Genomic DNA, 23776 nt, shown 5'->3' with positions numbered 1-23776 from the left:
ACTTTGTATACCAAAATAAAAAGTTGAAAATTCTGAATTGGTCTCAAAAATAATGTAATGAAATTTTTACTGTTCCATAAAAGCCAAAAGTCTAGAAGCCATTACTGAAGCATAAGATTCTTCCTCACATTACCATTTCACAGATGGGAAGATACTGAGGCCCAAAGAGATATTCTATTAATACATGATAGATAACATATAGTCATTATTTTCATGAAATTTAATTTCCTGGTATATTGGTTTACCTTGTTACCTTTTAGGTTAAACCAGATTGTATTAGTTTTCTATAACTGTATAACAAATTATGACAGATCTTATTATCTCACAGTTTCTGTGGGTCAGGGGTCTCAGTACAGCAACTCTGCTCAGGGTCTCACCAGGATGAAATCAAGGTGTTGTCTCGGGCCGTGATATAATCTGGATTTGAGAATTTTCTTATAAATTCAGTGGTTGTTGACAGAATTTAGTTCCTGGTGATTGTAGGGACTGAGGTCGTTGGTTTATAGACCTTCCCACTATTCCTTGAAATGTGGCTTTCTCTAAAACATGGAAGAGTACTTCCTCATGGCTAGCAGGAGAGAGTCTTTGATGGTTCTAATCATGTTGACTTCCTCTATCTCTGACGATTAACATACCCTTTAATAAGCTCACCTGATTAGGTCAGGCTCACCAGGTATTATCTCTCTTTTGATTAAGTTAGTGGTAACAGATTAGGAGCCTTCAGTGCATCTACAAAATCACTTCACCTTTGCCACATGACATAGCCTAATAAGAGGAGGGATATCCCATCATATTTACAGGTCCTTGCCTACATTCAAGGAAGTGGGATTACATATTGCATGAACACAAGAGGGCAGGAATCTTGGGAGTCATTTTTAAATGTTATTCATCACACAGAGTCAATTACTTTTTCAATACCATCTTATTCTTTAACTTGGGGCAAGGTGAAAGTAAGAGAAGAAAATTTAATTCACTTCATTCAATGCATTTGGGAAGGCACTGAAATGAATAAAATAGGTTAAAATTGGGTTTATTAAAGCAATAATCACCACGCATCATTATGTAATGGATTTTGTTCAACTAAATCAATGTGTAATGGAACCTAGATAGGATTAAACTAGAAAAAGTACAGAGATTTTTACGAGCTCTAGAGATAATCATAAGAAAATGGGCTATAGATCACAGGGTGACATTTTTGCATCATTTCAGGCTATGAAAGTGGGCAGATGGCTTTGCTGAAGGATATGGTCTTTTCTCATTTGGCTGCCATTCAAATGCACAATTGCTCATCTTGATTTTTTTAAACCCAATGAGGCTGAATCATGATTAGGATACAGCAACATTCAATTAGAATATGGCTGAGCTGCATTTGTCTTCAGGTTCAAAGGTCAACAGTCCATGACTTTTTCATAACTGCCCTGGCTTTCATTCTTCTCTCCGTAAGTAGATTTACTATGAAGCTAAATAAGCTTAAGCATCAGGGCTCCCACTTGTCCCTTCCAAGGCCCTAGAAGCCTTTATGATATGTTCACACAGGTCATCAATTTTCATAAAAGGTTGACTCAGAAATTTGATTAGTGTCTTCAGAGGGAAAAATGGCTGAAAACAGATATAAAGTACACCTATAAAGGGAAATAGTCTGAAATTTAAGTCTATAGATAAAACATAATCAGAATTAACCTTATGTGTCAATTTGTACTTTCAAAGTTGTTTTCCCATACATGATGCCATGTTATTCATCCAGAAGGATGAAATAAGTATAATTACAGAGATTCTGTGATATATTTGGTGATTGTTCAAGATCTCACAGATGGAAACTTATGCCTTCTATCATTAAATGACTGTGTTCTTTCCACTCCTGCAATGAGTGGTCTCTCATGGTCTCAGTAAGAAATAAGAAAAGTTAAAATAGTAAGGAGGGGATTGAATAGAGAGTAGAATCTAGCGAAGATCAAGTAGAAAACTGGCATTTCAGACGTGGTACCACTTGTTGTAGAGTGACTCTTTATGGCCATTTTCATTGAAGGTTTGGGCTGAGCTTGGTGGAAGCACTATATCTGAGAGTTATACAAAAGTTAGGAAGATTGTATATACCACCAAATTGAAAGAATAGAAGTGTTTAGAAGATGGGACCCAAAACGGTATAACTGGGGGACAAGCAAAATAGCTGTGGAGAGAAGTCAAAGTCAGAGGTTATAGCCAGGGAAATGGTGAAGAATACAAAGTCCAAAGGTCAAGACAAGACAGAAATGAGTCATTAAATATTAAGATTGTATCAAGAAAGTCAGTAACGGTTTGGAATCACATGTTAAGAAAAGCAGGGACTTCCCTGGCAGTCCAGTGGTTAAGATTCCACACTGCCAGTGCATGGGGCGTGGGTTTGATCCCTGGTCAGGGAACTAGAACTAAGATCTCACATGCCACACAGTTTGGCCAAAAATTTTTTTTAAAAAAAAGCTAAGGAAGAGTTTCAGAAATAACGCTTTTGATGTGACTATGTACTTGCACTGGTGGCCTATAATAGTGAGCCCAGGAGAAGGATGTAGTAGATGTTAATGTGGCTTGAAGAGACATTGTGGTTTAGTCAGTAACTAAATATTTCTTTAGAACAACAGTTTTCTAACTTTTTTTTTTTTTTGAGTAGCATAACCCCTTTTTGCAAATGATTCTTGTGCAAAAATCTAACATAGATAGGTAGGTAGATAGATAGATAGATGATGATAGATAGATAGATAGGTAGATAGATAGATAGATGATGCTAGATAGATAGATAGATAAAGGGGAGCCCTTACGTCCTATGACAATAGCAGAGCCCAACAGGAAGAAGAAAGACTCCTTTTCTTTCTTGGTAAGGACTCAGCCGATGAAAAGCCATAGACTCTGTGTTTCCTGTAGCCTTCTCAACTTCCTTTTCCCCTTTACAAAAACATTTTCCTTCCCTTGCCATGCAGTGGCTGGTGGGGTGGAGGGCTTGCATATAGCTTGCCGTGGTTGCAGACTCAGAATTGCAATTCTCCACTGATCTCAAATAAACCCATCTATGCTTGAGAAATATCTTGCAGTCCATTTGTTTTAGGTCTACAAGAATAAGACTCAGGGTCTGGCTAGGCCTTATTTTCCCATTTGTAATGAAAGGTATGATTTTTATAGTACCCCATAATTTCTTAAATTATGCTATTCTAAATAACTTGATGGTTAATTAAGATTTATCTCATTAGCAATTTTTATTTGGGAAATTACTTTTGATGAATTCTTCTCTTTGTCAGGCTCAGCATGAGGTCTGTAAAAACAGACATGCATTTGGTCACACTACCATTTTCCCTGTCCCTCACTCTGCTCTAGTCTCATTGGCTTCTTCCTGTACTCAAACTGCCAACCTTATTTCTGTATCAGACTAACTCCACTTCTTTTCTCTTGCAGATTCTCACTGGCCAACTCCTCCATCACTCTCCATCACCTCATGACTTGCTACACAGTAGACACTCAACAAATATTTCTTAAATGAACAAAAACATAAATAAACTTAGAAATGAAGATTTAACGCCTTAACACCAAGAGCTCACTATATTGGGTAGAAACAAACTTATAAACAATAATAAAATAATATTTTAAATCCTGTAATAAAGACGTGGCACCAAGTGCTATGGATACACAGAAGAAGTGATGTCTATGGCACATAATTCTGGGCAAAGACAATAACATTTGAGTTGGGTTTTGATGGATGAATAGAATGTCACCACACAGGTAAATAAGGGGATGCTATTTCAGGTGAAGGGGAAAATGTGCCCCGAAATACAGAGCTGGGAAAGATCAGAGGGAGAGTTTCAGTGGGGATGGTAAAGTAACTGTGAGGTTCAGGGTTTTGGAAACAACGTAAAAGGCATGGACTTTATTCTGCAGCTGGTGAGGAGTATTAAAGGATTTTAAGTGAAGAAACAACATGATTACATCCTTGGATTAAAAAAAATTTTTTTTTGCTTGCGTAACAGCTGGGAGAACAAGAAAAATGGGTCTCTCGGCTTGTTCTGAGGGAAGGGTAGCAGAATTTCAATCAAGAGGGAAAATACCTCCTTGAAACAGGGTTAAGAGCCATTTGCACCATTTTGTTTTTCATGAACATGTATATAATGAGCTTAAAACTATGAGCCAAATAACAAGTTCAGCTGACCTAATGATTACCAGTAAAAAGGGTAAGAAAAATGATATCTCTAATCAAAAAGGACTTTCTGACTTAAAGGCAAGCAAAAGCCATGTTTTTTTAGGTTAATCTACACCAGTTCTCAAGCCCTGTCAGTCAAACCTTTTCTCCCATATTCATTCGCATGTCAAGTTCCAGCCTTAAGCTTAAGATTTCGAATGGTAACACACACAGGACCTGATCTGTATGCTTACTAACAAATTCTACACAATCTTTATAGCCTCATATAGCAATTATACTATTTATAATGGAGAGAATGATCCCTTTTCCATGCCTGCCACTGCTCAAGAGAATCTGTAACCTTCTAATTACTCCCTAATATTTACTCAATGGATAATCATCATCAGATTAACTTTCAGTCATGCAATATGTAATTAAAAATGTAAATCAATAAAATGTAATTGTGGCTGGCAACATTAACACTTTTAAAAACAGTTTAATAGCAATTGAATGAAAAGAGCCATTTTTTGTGTGTTTATATTTAACACAATTGTGAGAGTTCTCTTCTAGAACTATAATAATTTATACATTGAATTGAACTGTCTGATAAAAGACTCATGCAGTAATTACTTTTATATAAAAGAAACTATGCATAAAATAGTTCACATTGTTTAACTAACTTCCCCAGGATTTGTAGTGAATTTTTATGGCAACCTCTGGCCTGAAAATAGGTTAGGACCTTTTCTAAGGCCGTTTCCTGAAGGATAACATTTTCTTCTCCTCTTCTGGAATGTAGATTCTGTTATGGTTCCGGCAAGTCTTCAGGAATTTACTGAACCAGAACCAGATAATATAAATATCTTTGAAACGTAAATCAGATAACGTTATTGCCTTGCTTAAATATTCTCCATTGGCTTCCCATTATATTCAGAATAATATCCAAGGTCCATAAAATACAATTCTAATATGCTGGGTTTTAAAAAATTATAAATGGGAGTGTGTTTGTGAAAACATATGGACATATATAGTTTTTCTACTTAGATCTATTAATATAGTATATTATATTAATATATTTCCCAATAGTAAGCAAATATTGCATTCTTCTAATAAATCTTACTTATCATGATGTATTATTTTCTTCTTGTGATCTTGGGTTCTCTTAAATAAATATTTGTGTAGTTTTATATGTGATATTTGTTCTGAAATTTTCTTCCTTTCAGCAATTTTTTATTAAGTTTAGTTATCAATGTTAAAAAGGAATTTTAAAATGTCCTTCATTCTCTAGGCTCTGGAGCAATTTATGTATTATTGGGATTATCCAGGGTAGAACCTCTTTAATGCCTATTTTTATTTGTTGTTCCTTAGTAACATTCTCTGTGTCTTCAGTGGAAATTGGTGTAGTTAACCTTTACATTTCTACTGTAGTCACGACGATCTATAAATAGTCTCTTAATAATTTTTAAAGTTTCTTCTGTTTCAATGGTTATATTCCCCTTGTCATTTCTTATTTTGTATATATGTGCTTTCTTTTTCCCGTGATTAACTAGTAGTTTGTCTACTTTGTTAACCAAAAAATGGGATTTTGACTTATTAATTACATCTATTGATTTTCCTGTGCTTTACCTTAATAATTTTTGCTTTTAATTTATGCTTGTTTATGCTTTCTTTGAATTGCTGTGTTCTCTTTTTTTCTAGCATTTTAGTTGGAACTTAATTCACTGTTTTTATTATTTTATGGTTATTGAACTTTATGTTTATTTTAATTTTTCTCTGGTCAGTCTTTAAATAGGTCCTAGTGATTCTGATATAAGGTGTTTTCTTATTATTAATTTTTAGACACCTTTTAATTGTGATTTTTCTTTCTGCTTTCAGCCATGAGCTGTTTATTACATGCCTTTTTAATTTTCAATTTGAAAGGTTTTGGTTTGTATATTGCTATTAGTTTCTAGTTTTGTTACATTGTGATAACGTTTGTTATTTCTACTTTATAAAACTTTCTAATGCTTTCTCTTTGCTCTACATATGACTAATTTTTGTGACTGTTCCAAGGGCTCTTGAGATGAAGTTATGTTCTCTATTATCAGGACACACAGTTCAATATACGGCCGTAAGATTGTCTTTTTTGACTATATTATTCAGGTCCTCGATATTCTTATTTACTTTTTGGTCTCAGTATGTCTCGTACAAAGAGTGGAGTCAAAAATTGTTCTACTATTAGTGTATTTTAATCTGTATATTCTATAGTTTTGTATATCTTATAGTTTTTGCCTTATTAATACAGTTGGAGTCACTTTTTGCATATATATTCATAACTGTTATATAATTGTTCTGAATTATAGCTTTTTTTAATGAATTTATTTATTTATTTATATTTATTTTTGGCTATGTTGGGTCTTCGTTGCCTCGTGCAGGCTTTCTCTAGTTGCAGCAAGCAGGGGCTACTCTTTGTTGCAGTGTGCCGGCTTCTCATTGTGGTGGCTTCTCTTGTTGTGGAGCACAGGCTCTAGGCGCGTGGGCTTCAGTAGCTGTGGCACGAGAGCTCAGTAGCTGTGGCTCGTGGGCTCTAGAGTGCAGGCTCAGTAGTTGTGGTGCACGGGCTTAGTTGCTCTGTGGCATGTGGGATCTTCCCGGACCAGGGCTCGAACCCGTGTCCCCTGCATCAGCAGGCGGATTCTTAACCACTCGCCACCAGGGAAGTCCTGAATTACAGCTTTTATCATTAATAAAGTATTATTCTTTGTTGAACTTCATACTTTTTAATGTAAATTCTACTTTGAAATCAGCAGAGCAATGCCTGTTTTACTGTTTCCATTTGCCTGGTATATGTTTGTTCATCTTTTTGTTTTTTAGTCTTTCTGAATTTTTTTTAAGTGTTTCTCTTATATAAAGATTATAGTTGGGTCTTTCCAAGCCAAATTGAAAATAATTTTCCTTTTTAGAAATGACTTAAGCCTACTCACATTTTTGGATGTGACTGATTCCATTAAGTCATGTTATTTAAAAATCTTCAGGTTAGGAAAGACCTTAATGATCATATGGCTAAAATACTTACTAGAAGTTTTAATGTGTTAAATTAATTCAGAGACTGAATCTGACTCTCTTCTAGACTCCCCCAAAACTTAATTATTATAGTGGAACACCTTATACTTTAGAAAGTAAGTTATATGTGTGCACGTGTGTGTGTATGGTATTTTTATGTGCATCTTTTGAGCTGCTCTCCACTTCCCTCCCCCAACACTATGTGCTACTTGAAAACAAGTGTCTTTTTTTTTTGGCTGCACAGTGTGGCATGCAGGAAAACAAGTGCCTTTATGCACAGTCTCCTCCCCAAGATTTCTTGTTCTGCTGCCACACACATACAGACATCTCCAGAGTGCCAGGTACATGGTGCTCAACTGAATTAATTAATACATGAATAACTCAGAGAAAGGAGCCTCTTCAAATTTATTTTATTAAATTACGTGAATTCATTGTTCCCTTTGCCTGTGGAATAGAGTTATAGATGTAAACAAGTAATTTGTCTGCCTGGTTTGGGCATAAAATAGCCTAATTGTTTTAATGCATCCTGTTTTCATGTAATGGTTTCTGTCTGTAACAATTTTCATGATCATACAACTATGAAGTGTCCAGATACGAACCTACATTTGTTAAACTGCCCTGCCTGTGCTTTTAACCTTACCACAAAATCACATCTCACTTGAAAAAATTTATTCTGTTGCCCTGGATCCTCAATACATACATTCCCATCACACTTGGCATATGATTCAGATGCTAGCCTCAACCTTATTATTTTGACTAGCATAATTGATCTTTTCAATGAACCCTGAGAATTTGAAATTATGTTGATTTATTGGCTCTTAGAAAAGCCCTGGTCCCTCTGGCTTGATAGTGAAACCTCTCTGGCATGCTTTCCCTCAGCTTTTCATGCTCTGATTTTGTTTCTAGAAAGGACTTCAGAGGTTTTAACTTTTACTTTGAATCATTAATTTCACTAAGTCATTTGGACATTAGGGTACTTAGAGCTTTAAATAGGTCCTAGTGATTCTCAGCAATTTGAATGAAAGATTTTGAAAGTGCCTCAGTTGACTGCTTCTTACACTAAGTTGAAGGCTTTCATTAGAAATAGACTATACTGTTTATGGAATATTTATGAGTATATGATTGAACCAGGAATGACAGATATGATTATACATGAGGCTTTCACAAATGCATAGGTGAAAAGACAATCATTTTCTAAGTGCCATGAATGATATTAGAAATTAAATTAAAATGAAAACAAACTATTAGAATAGAATAATATATCTATAGTATTCAAGTAGAGCATTTCTACCAACCAGGTGGAAGAATTAAAAGTTATGAAAAAAAAGCAATGAAATTTACCTTAGTAATTATTTTAAAAGTAACTAAAATGATTTTACTATTAAAAAGTTTATTCAATTAGTTCAAATATTCACAAAATACTGATTAGTAAAGGAAGGAAAAAATGAGATTTTGGTACTACAATATTCTAAATGTTTTAATGAATATATATGTAGTGGTCTGCATAGCTTTATTTTCATGTGAGTGCCCACGTTCGTATCTGTACCAGGGTGTACAGAATTTTAAAATTTTCTGACTGTCCATTATCTGTACATTTTTTTCTGTATTTGAAGAATTCCTTACCTTTCAAGTCTTGGAGAAAAGCAGAACTTGCCTCTGATTATTGGGCTGGAGATACTTTATCACTTTCCCAGATTCTCTGGCAGCAAGTTTGTAGGGAGGTAACCTAACCTCAGCTTATCAGATGCACCCACTCAGCATAGTTCATCTGGAGATACTGATAAAAGAGATCATTCTTTCTGTCAACAACAGTGGAAGCTGCAGTCCCATTTTCCACTGATTACAACAGTGACAATGCAAGTTTCAGTTTCGAATGTTGATGAACTATTTCAGCAAAGGCCATTAACCCTTCTATGTGTGTGAAGTGTTCTCTCACTGTGGGATTGTTTTGCATTTTCCTAATGACTAATGATGTTGAGCATATTTCATATGCTTATTTCATATGCTTATAAGCATATTTCATATGCTTATTCATATTCATATTTTCTTTGGAGAAATGTCTATTCAGACCCTTTGCTCACTTTTGCTTGGGTTATCATCTTTTTATTACTGAGTGATAAGAATTTTTCATATATTCTAGGTTACAAGTGCCTTATCAGATATATGGTTTGCAAATATTTTCTCTCATTCTGTAGGTATTTGAAGCACAAAATTTTTACTTTGTTGAAATCTAACTTATCTATTTTTTTTCTTTTGTTTCTTGTGCTTTTGGTATCATATGTAAGAATCCATTGCCAAATCTGCTGTCATGAAGATTTACCCATGTTTTCTTCTTAGAGTTTTTATCTTATACTCATGGCTTCAGTCCATTTCAAGTTAAATTTTGTGTATGGTGTGAGGTAGGGGTCTAAATTCATTATTTTTCATGTGGACATCCAATTGTTCCAGCTTCATTTTTTGAAAAGCCTGTTTTTTGTTTTTTGTTTTTTCTGTTGAATTGTATTATACCCTTGTAAAAAATCAACTGCCCATAAATGTGAATGTTTATTTCTAGACATGCAATTCTATTACATTGATCTGTATGTCTATTCTTATGCCAGGACCCCCTTGATTACTATAGCTTTGTAGCAAGTTTTAAAATCAGATGTATGAATCTTCCAAATTTGTTTTTTTCTTTTTCAAGATTGCTTTGGCTGTTCTGGGTCCCTTACATTTCCATATAAATTTTAGGATCAGCTTTTTAATTTCTGCAAAAAAAAAATCATCTGGGATTTTAAAAGTGAATATGTCCAGTCTACAGATCAGTTTGGAGAATATTGCCATCTTAACTATATTATGTCTTTTGATCCAGGAATATTAATGTTTTTCCATTTGTATAGTTCTGTTGTAATATCTTTCAACAATGTTTTATAGTTTTCAGCATATAGTCTTTCACTGGTTTTGTAAAATTTATTCATAAATATTCATGTTTTGGGATGCTATTGTATTTGGAATTGTTTCAGATTGTTGCTAGTATATACACATAAGGTTGATTTTTCTGTATCAATATTGTATCCTGCAACCTTATTTAACTCACTTATTCTAATGGTATTTTTTAGTGAATTCCTCTGAAGAGCATGTCACCTGAAAACAGAGTTGGTTTTACTTTTTTATTTTTAATCTTAGTGTCTTTTATTTCTTTTTCTTGATTAATTATCCTCCCTAGAACTTCCATTACAATATTGAAAAGAAGCGACAAGAGTGGAAATCCTTGCCTTTTTCATGATCATTCCATAATTTACCATTAAATATGATCTTAGCCCTGGGTTTTCTGTAGTTGTCCTTTGTGAGGCTGAGGAAGTTCCTTTTAATTTCTAGGTTGTTTAGTGTTTTTATCATGAAAGTATATTGAATTTATCACATGATTTTTCTGCATCTATTGAGACACTCATGTGGTTTTTGTCCTATGATATGGTGTATTACATTAATTGATTTTCAGAGGTTAAAACAAACTTGCAGTCCTGGGGTAAATCCCACATGATCTTGGGTTATAATTCTATTTACATGTTGCTGGATTTGATTTGCTATTTCTTTGAGAATTTTTGTATCTATATTTATAAGAGATATTAGTGTTTATTTTTCTTGTGATGTCTTTGTCTGGTTCTGGTATCAGAATAATACTGGCCTCTTAGAATGATTTGGGATGTAGTCTTTCCTTTTCTTCATTTTTGAAAGATTTTTTAAGGATTGGTGTTAACTCTTATTTAAATATTTGGTAGAAATCACCAGGTAAGCCATCTGAGCCTGTGATTTTCTTTCTGGGAAGTACTAATTTAATCTATTTTTTAAAGGTCTATACACACTTTCCATTTATTCTTGAATAAATTTCAGCTGTTTTGTCTTTTTAAGAATTTGTCCATTTCAGCTAAGTTATCTATTTTGATAGCATAAATACTTAGTAATATTCCCTCATGATCCCTTTTATTTCTAAAAGATGGGCAGTGATATACTCTTTCTGATTCCTGTCTAAGTAATTTGGGTATTCTCTCTCTCTCTTTTTTTTTCTTGGTCAGTGTAGCTTAAGTTTTTATATTTTTTTAAAAAATGACTTTCAGTTTGTTGACTTTGTCTATGGTTTTCTATTTTCTATTTCTTTAATTTGTACTCAAATCTTTATTATTTCTTTCCATCTGTTTGCTCTAGTTTTAACTGCTCTTTTCTTCAGTGTCTTAATATGAAAGATAAGGTTTTGATTTAAGATTTAATATTTTATTCAATATAGCCTATTATAGCTATACATTGCCTTTGAAGCATGGTTGCTTTCACTGCACACTATAAGTTTTGATATGCTGTGTCTTATCTTTATTCATCTTGAGGTATTTTCTAATTTATCTTATGATTTCTTATTTGACCCATTGGTTATTTAGGAGTATGTTGCTTAATTTCCACTTATTTGTGAACTTCTTAGACTTATTTCTATTATTTGTAATTCCTATCCATTGTGGTTGGAGAAAATACTTTGTATGATTTCAACCTTTTTAATTTTACTGAAGTTTGTTTTATGGCCTAACAAATGGTATATTGTAGTGGATATTCCATATGTTATTGAAAAGAATGTGTATTCTGCTCTTCTTGTTTGGAATGTACCAAATATATCTGTTAGATCTAGTAGGTTTATAATCTTGTTCAAGTCATCTATTTCCTTGTTGATCTTTTGCATACTTGTTCTATCCACTATTAAAACTAGAGTATTGAATTCCTCAACAATTATTGTCACATTGTCCATTTTTCCCTTCAATTTTGTCAGATTTTGTTTCATGTATTTTGGGGCTCTGTTGTTAGATGTATATATGATTATAATTGCTATATCTTCCTAATAGATTGACACTTTTTTTTTTTTTTTTTACTATAAAATGCCCTTCCTAGTCACTAGTAATAATTGTTTCTTAAAATCTATAAGTTTGCTGTTATCACACCAACTCTCTTCCGGTTACTGCATGCACTGTATATCTTTTCCTGCCATTGTAGATTCAACCTATTTGTGTCTTTGAATCTAAGTTGTGTCTTTTATAGACAGTATACAGTTAACACATTTTTTATGCATTCTGCCAGTCTCTGCCTTTTAATTGAAGCGTTTAACCGATTTACATTTAATATAATTTCTGATAAATTAGAATTTACCCTTTTAATTTTGTTTTTATATTGTTCAGTCATTTTTTTGCCTGCTATTCCTTCTTTATTGTTTCTTTTGTGATAAGTGAATATTTTCTAGTGTAATTTTTTTCCTTTAATAATTTTTTCACTGTTTAAAAAAATTATATTCTTAGTGTTTGCTTTAAGGCTTACTATATACATTTTATCTTATCCTAATCTTCTTTGAATTTATACTAATTTAAGAGATATACAGATATAGAAATATAGCTACTATATAGTTCTATTCTCTACCTCCATTTTGTGCTATTAATGATATACATTACATCTGTATGTGTTACAGACCCAACATTACATTGTTATAATTTATTATTTTATATAATTTTAATTATTTTAAAAAGGTCGAGAGAAGAAATAAAAGCAAACATATATTTACATGGTTTGTAACAATAACCTTTTTTACTGTTGCTGGTTCTCTTCACTTGTTCCTATGAATTCTAGTTACCACAAGTTGTCATTTCCTTTTTTCAGTACAGCTTTTCTCTCACCTCTGATTTTTTTTTTTTTTTTTTTTTTTTTTTTTTTTGCTCCTCTCTTTTTTCTCCTCTGGTATTACCATTATGCATAATGCTCTTAATAGTAGCCCATATTTTTGTGAAGCTATGTTCATTTTTATTAATTGCTTGCCACCAAATTCTGTTGTTTCTGAGAGTGCCTTTAGGTTTGAACTTCCTCATTCCCTGTTTCAAATATAGTCATTGGGAACACTTTAGAGCCCTGTGTGACACTCCTGCTTTATGATCAGGGGACTGGGCAGGGTGGTAGACTTCAGTCTCCTTATCTTGCCTTTCCCTGCATGAAACCTCCATCCTACAAGTGAGATGGGGTAAGTGAAACTGGGGACCTAGTATTGTTAACCTGTCACACTTGGCATAAAAGCTTCTGCCGTATGAATGAGGGCTGTGTGGAAGAGGGAAGTCTCTGACTTTTCAGCTGCATAAACCTTGAATTTTGCCTTTGCAACATGGACCTTGGAGAAATGATGGCAATTTGGCTTTCCCAGGGAGGTACCATAGTTCTTGAATGAAAACTGGGGGGAGTGGGAGACCTATTATCTTGGTCTCACTTACCTGGAGAGGAACTTCCATCAGGCTGAATTGGGGTGGAGGCAGTGAGTCATGGCTCAAGAGCCACAGACTCTTACTAGTTTTTAATGAGACTTAGTAGATTTTTTTGAATAAATGTTTATTTATTTGCTATATATCCTTAGAAAAATTTCTGAAGATTAAATAGTTGTTATTGTTGTTTCTATAATTTTTACCAGTTAAAGTTTTTTTGTTTTGTTTGTTTGTTGTTTGTTGGGTTTTTGTTTTGTTTTGGTTTGGTTTTTGGCTGCAGAGAGGTTTCATAGAGTTCTTTACACTGCCATTCTGGAAGCTATTAATTAGCTCATTTCTATTTAATAAATGCCCCTTCTGTTTAAATTAGCTAGAGTTGGTTTCTATTGATCACAGCTAACAAATTCCAATCACACACACACATGTACACACACACGCACACAGAAATGCAGAAAACTGACAAACTGAGACTCATCATTACTTTATGTATAAGGTGTTTTTGTTGATATATATGCCCTTTGGTTAAAAGTAATGAAGTTTTTTTTGTGTGTATTTGCAGGTAGTTGAATATTTATTATTTGTTTTAACAAACAAGAAAAAGGAAAAATTAAACTTCTGAGAAAATAAGTCAAATATTAAGATGTAATTTCTGTCTGTTAATGGTAGGCAAGAGACCTATGCTATTGAATACATTACTTTAGGCGTTGTAAAATATAATATTCATGTATAAATGCATATATTTAAGTTAAAAAGGCATAATTCTCTTTCTATATATGTTACATATTCTCATTTTTAAAATTTAATACACTGTGAACATTTTATAATTTAGTGGTAATTAATGCTGAATTTTTAACTTAGTAACCCTAAACGCACTTTGGGAGATCCATGAACTTTTTGGCATTTTGTGCCAAACTTCAGGTATGAATTTAGGTAAGCTCATGTATATTTTAGCATAGGAGAGTGTCCACGGTGTTAATCTGACTCTAAGAATGAACTGTAACCCTCAAATATCTAAGAATCATAATGTACAGGGATCATCAAAATCACTGAACAGTATTTCCTTTTATTGACATATGGTAATTTATTTAACCAATTCTTTTTTTTTTTCCTTGGGGTACAGTTGTTTTACAATGTGTTACTTTCTGCTGTACAACAAAGTGAATCAGCTATATGTATACACATATCCCCATATCCCCTCCCTCTCTGATCTCCCTCCCACCCCTCCCCATCCCACCCATCTAGGTCACCACAGAACACCGAGCTGAACTCCCTGTGCTATACAGCAGGTTCCTACTAGCTATCTATTTTACACATGGTAGTGTATATATGTCAATCCCAATCTCCTAATTCATCCCAACCCCCCTCCCCTACATGTCTATACATCCGTTCTCTACATCTGCATCTCTATTCCTGCCCTGCAAACAGGTTCATCTGTACCATTTTTCTAGATCCCACATATATGCATTAATATACGATATTTGTTTTTCTCTTTCTGACTTATTGCACTCTGTATGACAGACTCCAGGTCCATCCAAGTCTCTACAAATGACCCAATTATGTTCCTTTTTAAGGCTGAGTAATATTCCATTGTATATATGTACCACATATTCTTTATCCATTCATCTGTCGATGGACATTAGGTTGCTTCCATGACCTGGCTATTTTAAATAGTGCTGAAATGAACATTGAGGCACATGTGTCTTTTTGAGTTCTGGTTTTCTAAGGGTATATGCCCAATAATGGGATTGCTGGGTCATATGTTAGTTCTATTTTTAGTTTTTTATGCAAACTCCATACTGTTCTCCATAGTGGCTATATCAATTTACATTCCCACCAACAGTGCAAAAGGGTTCACTTTTCTCCACACTCTCTCCAGCATTTATTGTTTGTTGATTTTTTTGATGATGGCCATTCTGACCGGTATGAGGTGATACCTCATTGTGGTTTTGATTTGCATTTCTCTAATGATTAGTGGTGTTAAGCATCCTTTCATGTCTTTGTTGGCAATCTGTATATATTCTATAATTTGATCTGCATTTCTCTAATAATTAGTTATATTGAGCATCTTTTCATGTGTCTCTTGGCCATCTGTATGTCTTCTTTAGAGAAATGTCTATTTAGGTTTTCTGCCCATTTTTGGATTGGGTTGTTTGTTTTTTTGATATTGAGCTGCATGAGCTGCTTATAAATTTTGGAGATTAATCCTTTGTCAGTTGCTTCATTTGCAAATATTTTCTCCCATTCTGAGAGTTGTCTTTTCATCTTGTTTATGGTTTCCTTTGCTGTGCAAAAGCTTTTCAGTTTCATAAGGTCCCATTTGTTTATTTTTGTTTTTATTTCCATTTCTCTAGGCGGTGGGTCAAAAAGGATCTTGCTGTGATTTATGTCATAGAGTGTTCTGCCTATATTTTCCTCTACGAGTTTTATAGTGTCTGGCCTTACATTTAGGTCTTTAGTCCATTTTGAGTTTATTTTTTGTGTATGGTGTTAGGGAGTGTTCTAAGTTCATTATTTTACATGTAGCTGTCCAGTTTTCCCAGCACCATTGTTGAAAACACTGTCTTTTCTCCATTGTATATCCTTGCCTCCTTTGTCATAGATTAAGTGACCATAGGTGCATGGATTTATCTCTGGGCTTTCTATCCTGTTCCATTGCTCTATATTTTTGTTTTCGTGCCAGTACCATACTGTTTTGATTATTGTAGTTGTAGTATAGTCTGAAGTCAGGGAGTCTGATTTCCTCCACCTCCGTTTTTTTCCCCTCAAGATTGCTTTGGGTATTTGGGGTCTTTTGTGTTTCCATACAAATTGTAAAATTTTTTGTTCCAATTCTGTGAAAAATGTCATTGGTAATTTGATAGGGATTGCATTGAATCTGTAGATTGCTTTGGATAGTATAGTCATTTTCACAATATTGATCCTTCCCATCCAAGAACATGGTATATCTCTCCATCTGTTTGTGTCATCTTTGATTTCTTTCATGAGGGTCTTATAGTTTTCTGAGTACAGGTCCTTTGCCTCCTTAGGTAGGTTTATTCCAAGGTATTTTATTCTTTTTGTTGCAGTGGTAAATGTGATTGTTTCTTTAATTTCTCTTTCTGATCTTTCGTTGTTAGTGTATAGGAATATAAGAGATTTCTGTGCATTAATTTTGCATCCTGCAACTTTACCAGAGTCATTGATTAGCTCCAGGAGTTTTCTGGTGGCATCTTTAGGATTTTCTATGTATAGTGTCATGTCATCTGCAAACAGTGACAGTTTTACTTCTTCTTTTCCAATTTGTATTCATTTTATTTATTTTTCTTCTCTGATTGCCGTGGCTAGGACTTAACAAAACTATGTTGAATCATAGTGGTGAGACTGGACATCCTTGTCTTACTCCTGTTCTTAGAGGAAATGCTTTCAGTTTTTCACCATTGAATATGATGTTTGCTGTAGGCTTGTCATATATGACCCTTATTATGTTGAGGTAGGTTCCCTCTATGCCCACTTTCTGGAGAGTTTTTATCATAAATGGTGTTGAATTTTGTCAAAAGCCTTTTCTGGATCTATTGAGATGATCATATGGTTTTTATTCTTTAATGTGTTAAAGTGGTATATCACCTTGATTGATTTGCATATATTGAAGAATCCTTGCATCCCTGGGATAAATCCCACTTGATCATGTGTATGAGCCTTTTAAAGTGTTGTTGTGTTCTATTTGCTAGAATTTTGTTGCAGATTTTTGCGTCTATGTTCATCAGTGACATTGGTCTGTAATATTCTTTTTTTGTGATATCTGTGTCTGGTTTTGGCATTAGGATGATGGTGGCCTCACAGAATGAGCTTGGGAGTGTTCCTTCGTCTGCAATTTTTTGGAAGAGTTTGAGAAGGATGGGTGTTAGCTCTTCTCTAAATGTTTAATAGAGTTTACCTGTGAAGCCATCTGGTCCTGGACTTTGTTTGTTGGAAGAATTTTAATTACAGTTTCAATTTCATTACTTGTGATTGGTCTGTTTATATTTTCTGTTTCTTCCTGCTTCAGTCTTGGAAGGTTATAGGAACAGGGTTGATTCAAATTTTTACTCTAATAAATGATTTTGTTATGAACAACCATTTTTCAGGTCAATTTTTGAACACATTCTCCTTAAAATTAGTTTTTGGGATTGAAATTTCCTGAGGAAACCATTTGGACATTTTAAGCCTTTTAATATATTTTGCTAAATTATCCTCTAGAATGGTTGCATCACCTTTTTTGCCTGACAGTCTTATAACCTAGCTAATCTGATGGATTAAAATTGTTTTTAGTGTTCGTAGTCACAAACTAGTGAAAACTAACCATCCCAATTAGACTTTCTGATGTATGGTCCTCTCCTGCTATAGATATGATGCAAAAACTCCTTCAATTGTACTTCTTCACCTGCAATACTATTAAAAGCTCAGCTTTAAATGCAAAGGATCTCCTACATCTCATGACAGCCAACCACATTTATTCCAGTGCTTACCTGCTGTGGATCCATGCAGAGTAGAATCTGGCCTCATCATCCTTAGAATTCCCCATGACATACTCCTTGAGGCAGCTATCTGCACCACAGAATCCATGCATTACAACTTTGGCAGACAACCCCTGGCTTTTGCCTGCTGCTAGGATACAAACACTTCTGTACCATCTCAGATCCTCTGTTGTGACAAAAATGTTTTCAGATAAATGGAAAGCCAAATTGGGCTATGGCTACCTGCCTGTGTGATATGTTGGTATCAATGGGAAACATTTGTAGGCCTCCAAAACTATCTCTGAACTAAGTTACAAAATATTTTCCATTGTAATACTCATTTTGAAGAAGAATTTTAAGGAACCAAGTTTAAAATTTATAGTTATTCATATTTTGAAAATTTATAGTTATTCATATTTTGAAAGAAAGGTTTTCTTTCTATGTGTGTCTGGACACACAATAAAACCTTTTGATGACATTACATTCTAGACTTGAATATTTTTAGTTTATTGGTTTTCTATTTCAAATCTGAGTATATTGGTATTATTGATGAGAGAGTTTTGAACAGAAGCCTATTCTCTCTCACTTACTTGCCTAGAATTCCTTTGATGTCTCTGACACTTCTCCCCATAAAGACAAATCCTACTCATCTTTATGAGAACTAAGACCACCTGTATGACATTGCTTAGGTATCAGGATTAAGAACTGAGAACACCTATGTCAACAAGACTTAACTGTTTATTACAGGAAGATTTTAAAGTAATAAATAGCTTCATTGTTTGCTTCAGGATATTCCTGCATATCAGTTTATCTGAACAAACAGTTTGCTTATCTGGGCAAATAGTTTTCATAGGACAGTGGATTGCTCTACTGAGCAAATAGTTAGATTGTCAAACAAATAGTTTACTTATCAAGACTTGCTTCAAGATGCTGACCATGCTCTGTCCACAAATCTTAAGCAATTTTGTCATATTTTTGTCTCAATCCCAATTAGGTACCTACCTTGAAAGACTTGATTTAAACCACTGAAGCTTATATCCTAAACCTAATAAATATCTTTGATCTCTCCTTGTGAGAGACAGCTAAGGCTCTGTCAAGGTGCTTTTACTTCCATTGGTTTCAAAACATTAGCTTTGCTTATCTAAGGCTATTATTTTTTTAAGTCTGCAGTCAACAATATCATATTATATTATTTAGAATTCTTTCAGAAGCAAAAACTCGAACAACCAACTTTCAAAAAGGGACTATTTTGGCTCATATAACTGAAGGTGAATAGAAACAGTCAGGATTTAATAGAAAGGCTTAAACATGGTCTCCAGAACTCAGCTCTACTCTCTCAGATTATGCCCCCAGGTGGCTTCTTTCCAGATTAGCACTTTTATTGTAGAATATGTTGTTTGCAGTTGGCTCCAGGCTTTCCTTCTCTCTAAGTCAGGTTTTCCCAGAAACAGACCTTGAGAAAAAGATTCAAGTCCAAGGATTTTATCTTTGCAGGTTTGTCAGTAGGAAAGTGGGAGACAGGACAGGGAAGGTAAAGAAGCTGATAGGGAGTACATTATAAATCAAATGCAACTTTGGGCAACTAAAGCTTAACCCTGAAGGGATACTTTGGGCAATAACGTGAAACATACCTCTCAAAGTTATACCACCTAAAGGACCAGGAAGACTGGACATTGTACACCAACTATGACTACTCATTGTTTGTAGGAAGCATGTCTAGGCTGATGTACCTGAGGTTAGAGCAGATGTAAATGGCTTTAGAAAGTTCTGAGGCAGCGCCATATGCAAATATCCACAACTGGAAGTTGACAAGCATGCAGTGACGTCAGAGGCTCCAGGGATATGGGCAGTGCACCTAAAATAACTACTACACTCAGACCCCAAACCCTAAACCCTCAGCATGTACAAAAGTACAATGATTTTTCTTAGGACCAGGTTATATCACATGCTTTGACCAAAAATATCATTGCAGAAACTAGAGGTATAGTGATGTCAGCTATAAATGGCAGAGTAAGGATTTCCAAAATCCTATCATTATAAAAGCCATGAGAACACTGGCAGAAATCTTCACAATCAATTTTTTTTTCACAACTCTAGATATTAACTAGAAGTTTTCAGCCACCGGGGGAGTATTTACTCAAGAAAACCGTTTCAATATTGGTAAGAACAGTGAGATGTATAGTGGTTTGACTTCTCCTCTTCCCATTCTTCTCTTCTGAGCTCCACAGCAACTTAGCAAATGAGCACTCCACAATCATGCAGGAAAGCATCAGTTTGGAACCACTGGAAGGAAAAGAATGAGATCAGAGTTCCTTTGAAGCCTGCCCAGAGAGCTGTTGTTATTTTCCCTATTACATGTAAACTTAGGGTTACTCTATGATCCAGTGATTCTGCTCATAGTATATAACCAAGAAAATTGATATCATATTCCCACAAAAATTTGACATGACTCTTCATAGTAGCATCAGTCATAATAGATAAAAAATAGAATGTCCATCAACTGATAGATGGATGAACAAAATGGGGTATACCTATTTAGTGAAAAATTGTTCAGCCACAGAAAGAAGGAAATACTGACACATAATACAACATGGGTAAACCTTGAAAACAATATGCTAAGTGAAAGGATACAGAAAATAAAGGGCTACATATTGTATGATTCCATTAATATAAAATGTACACACAGCAAAATCCATGGAGACAGAAAATAGATTAGTGGTTGCCAAGGGCTGATGGTGGGTGGGAATGAGGAACAACTGCTAATGGGTACAAGGTTTCTTTGGGGGATGATAAAATTGATCTGGAATTAGATATTGGTGATGGTTGCCTATTTCTGTAAACATGCTGAAGATCAATGAACTGCACACTTGAAAAGAGTAAACTTTATGGTATGTGTATTATTTCTCAACCTTTAAAAAAATTGTAAAAAAATTTTATAGTGCTCTATATTGTCAGGCCTGGGTTAAACCCCCACTCCTGAGGGATAAGGCAAGTCCCAGTATGAGTTGACAGTGGGGTTGTTACAAAGTAAATTCAAGATGCTGTTGCCAGAAGAAGGGGGAATGGGTGCTGAGCTAGCCAAAGCAAGAAATACTTTTCTACTCTGGCAATCTCATCAAAGGCTGGTCCCACAAACCCTTTGATCAGAACCCTTTGTCAGTGCTGCCAAATTTGTGGCGCTCTTATGAAAACTATTGCTTTCCTATTACAAAGGTGCCACATGCTCTAATGTTTCTTTTCAGTCTTGCCTTTGTCAGAACCATACTGGTTTCTTATTTCTCCCAGCTGTCTATACACCAAATCACCTCTTTCTTTGTCTGCAGCCAAAATAATAGCAATAATAATGTAGCAGTCAGAGTTCTCACACTAAATACCTTTCAAACAACAAAGGTTGCTCCCCAAATTCTTATGCATTCAATTAGTGTAAATTTGGCCTGAGGGGTGGAAGGGAGTTGCAGTAGACCACCAAGCTGATTTTCTCCTAAATGCTCAGTTTAGTCCACCATGACTACACTAGTGCAGATGGGGAAAGTGGTCACTCTTCCTGACATTCTCTATCACACATCTTTCAAGAGTACATCCTATAACTGAGCATGTGACTATGGATGTTAAAAGAGAAAAAATTAGCTAGCAAAAAAATTGAACATTTCTTCAAAATGTGAACATAAAATTGCTGTCAATGCACTGTTATTGAATTTTGGGTACCCCTATATATTCTTTCTTTCTCTTTCTCAAAAATCTTTTTGTTCCAAGACTACCTGACTTTCAGAATTAAATTTTGTCCTGTTTTTTTTCATTATGTTGTTCATGCAAATATTAAATATTTCAACAACTAGCTTGAAGATCACTTCCAAAGAGATACTGACTTTTATTTTTGTATTAGCTTAGAAAGATGGCTTTATCGTAGGGTTATATAACCGAGTGTCTCCTTACTAGTAATAAGGATCAAGCAATCAGACATACGTTGATTAAATTTGTGAATTATTCTGCTGACTCCTGACTCCTCTGAAGCAACAAGTTCTTAGGTTTTGGTTGTCCTTGTCTGACTGACTCAGTTTAGTAAAGCTGTTGGACAACCCATGTGTATCTGAGGATTGTTTCTAAAAGATTTTCCCCAACCTGCTGGGTTTTATGGGTTTAGTTTTACCTCAATTCATTGTTTGCCAGAGGTTCACAGGATATAAAAAACACCATGATCTAGTTCTGTCAGCCATGGTCTACCACAAGTTTGAGACTCTTCTAATTCATCAGGGAAGGAATGAAGTTCCTGTTCAAGGAAACTTCTCTCCAGTTTTCATTGTTGTTGTTAATTTCTTCCAAGACTGAATCATAAAATACATCTATTAAACTCTGCTTTTCAGGTCTCCTCTTTGTAACACCAATTTCCTCCTTCATAATTGTTTACCCAAAGTTTTAAAGTGAGGAGTTACTTAAATTCTGAAAGAAAACAACAAAGCTCAAAATTCCATTAACACTTTGGAAAAATACCTTTATGAAAACTGAGTGAAATAGATTTGGAACAAGAGTAAGGATCAGATTTAGTTTTTTAAAAGCAGTTTAAGGTTAAATATATGAAAATAGATTTTCTTACTAAAAAAAGGCATCAGATAATATATGAAGGATCATTTTTCAAATATAATGCAGTATACTAAGATAACCAGTTATCTTCAAATGTTCATTTTATATGTTCCTGGTACAGTTAAAAAAGAACACAATCATGACTGGTAATAGGAACTTAGAAATTATATAGTTAAGTAATTAAAACTATCATCTGTTAGAATATTCTATTCTAATATTCAGGTAGAATATTCTGAAATTTCTCTGTTAATTGATATTGTCCTTGTTCAGAGAGTGAAGGTTTTATCTCAAAAGAATTTAAAAAAAAAAAAAAAGCCTATTGTCTCTAAATTTGAACTTCTGCTCTCTTGCTTAAAAGACAAAAGTGAAAAAGCAAATCTACACATTCTAAATGGCTCTTAAGTGACATTTTTCTTTTCTCTTTAGCAAATATGGCTTAAACTGTAATAATTTAACAAAGGGTAGGCCAAATTTGCTTCCAGAGACCAATTTTCATTGTGTTTTTGAAAACCTGAGATAGTGAGATTTTATCTTTTGAGGAGATATTGGGAAATCAGGTTACACATGGAAGAAGATGAAGGCAAGGATACTGCTGTCAGAACACAAATAAAACTTGCGCTTGGATAATCTATTTTCTCCTTGGTTTGCACTCACTTGCAATATCTTGGAAGCACAAAAGGTGCTTAGTCCCAATCATAAACAGCCAAAGATTGATTATGGAAACACGGCTTGACATAGAGCAAAAAATTGATGGATGGTGGAGAAGGAGGCTGATACTGAATCATTGACACAATGTTTCTGAGCATGAATGCTTGTTTATTTTTTTAGTCTGGGACAATGAATTGGAAAGTGAACTTTTGAGAGCATTAGGAAAGAAGATGAGACTGTTCATATTTTTCTGTTGGTTCTTTATTCTACAATGGCTCTGCCCACAAGTTGAATGGCAATCGAAATGATTTGATTTATGCTTCAAAACCAAATCAAATACATTGTAGGAAAAGTACTACCTGAAGACCTGCCTGATTTTTTGTTGTTGTTCTTGTTGTCAAATAAAGCACTTTGTTGTTTGGGTTGTCAATACAAGCTCTTAGCATTTTTTTTTTTTTTTTGCACCTTTAAATTTAATTTTTAAGGATACATTTAGAAAGGTAGTGATAAGGTGATAATAAAAGTTACAGATAAAAAATAAATGTGAATCCCCCATTCTAATTTCAAATACATATATAATTTTTCCAAGTCCCCAAATATTTTTTTTGTTAGTTTCTGCTTTATAACAAAGTGAATCAGCTATACATATACAT

This window comes from Balaenoptera physalus (assembly GCF_965194825.1).
Source record: "Balaenoptera physalus genome assembly, chromosome: 10".
NCBI lineage: Eukaryota > Metazoa > Chordata > Mammalia > Artiodactyla > Balaenopteridae > Balaenoptera > Balaenoptera physalus.
This window is presented reverse-complemented; position numbering follows the sequence as displayed.